This window comes from Chiloscyllium plagiosum, chromosome 12 (assembly GCF_004010195.1).
Source record: "Chiloscyllium plagiosum isolate BGI_BamShark_2017 chromosome 12, ASM401019v2, whole genome shotgun sequence".
Lineage (NCBI taxonomy): Eukaryota > Metazoa > Chordata > Chondrichthyes > Orectolobiformes > Hemiscylliidae > Chiloscyllium > Chiloscyllium plagiosum.
In genome coordinates, this window is record NC_057721.1 from 283,544 (window position 1) to 284,976 (window position 1,433).

Sequence of the window (1,433 nt, forward strand, 5' to 3'; positions counted from 1 at the left end):
GGGCTTATGCCCGAAACGTCGATTCTCCTGTTCCCTGGATGCTGCCTGACCTGCTGCGCTTTTCCAGCAACACATTTTCAGCTCTAATCTCCAGCATCTGCAGACCTCACTTTCTCCCCTCAAAGATCAGCAAGGCAGCCTTTGTGTGGAGCTGCAGAAAACGGGGCAGATACTGAGTATTTACTGTGGAAAAGGACATGAAGATATAGAATGTTGGGAAATAAATGGTGACATCTTGAAAAATGTCCATATTACAGAGGAGGAAGTGCTGGATGTCTTGAAATGCATAAAGGTAGATAAATCCCCAGGACTTGATCAGGCGTACCCATAGCTCTGTGGGAAGCTAGAGAAGTGATTGCTGGGCCTCTTATTGATGTATTTTTATCATCAATAGTCACAGGTGAGGTGCTGGAAAACTGGAGATTGGCTAACATGGTGCCACTGTTTAAGAAGGGTGGTAAGGACAAGCCGGGGAACTATAGACTAGTGAGCCTGATGTCGGTGATAGGCAAGTTGTTGGAGGGAATCCTGAGGGACATATTTGGAAAGGCAAGGACAGATCAGGGACAGTTAACGTGACTTTGTGCGTGGGCAATCATGTCTCACGAATTTGATTGAGTTTTTTGAAGAAGTAACAAAGAGGATTGATGAGGGCAGAGAGCAGAGAAGTAATCTATATGGACTTTAATAAGGCGTTCAACGAGGTTTCCCATGGGACACTGGTGAGCAAGGTTAGATCTCATGGAATACAGGGAGAACTAGCCATTTGGATACAGAACTGGCTCAAAGGTAGAAGACAGAAGGTGGTGGTGGAGGGTTGTTTTTCAGACTGGAGACCTGTGACCAGTGGAGTGCCACAAGGATCGGTGTTGGGTCCACTATTTTTCATCATTTATGTAAATGATTTGGATGTGAGCATAAGTGATATAGTTAGTAAGTTTGCAGATGACACCAAAATTGGAGGTGTAGTGGACAGCAAAGAAGGTTACCTCAGATTACAACGGGATCTTGGTCAGATGGGCCAATAGGCTGAAAAGTGTAAGATGGAGTTTAATCTAGATAAATGTGAGGTGCTGCATTTTGGTGAAGCAAATCTTAGCAGGACACATAATGGTAAGGTCCTCGGGAGTGTTGCTGAACAAAGAGACCTTGGAGTGCAGGTTCATAGCTCCTTGAAAGTGGAGTCACCGGTAGATAGGATAGTGAAGAAGGCGTTTGGTATGCTTTCCTTTATTGGTCAGAGTATTGAGTACAGGGCTGAAAATGTGTTGCTGGAAAAGCGCAGCAGGTCAGGCAGCATCCAGGGAATAGGAGAATCGACGTTTCGGGCATAAGCCCTTCTTCAGTAGTTAGTAAGGGCTTATGCCCGAAATGTCGACTCTCCTATTCCCTGGATGCTGCCTGACCTGCTGCGCTTTTCCAGCAACACATTT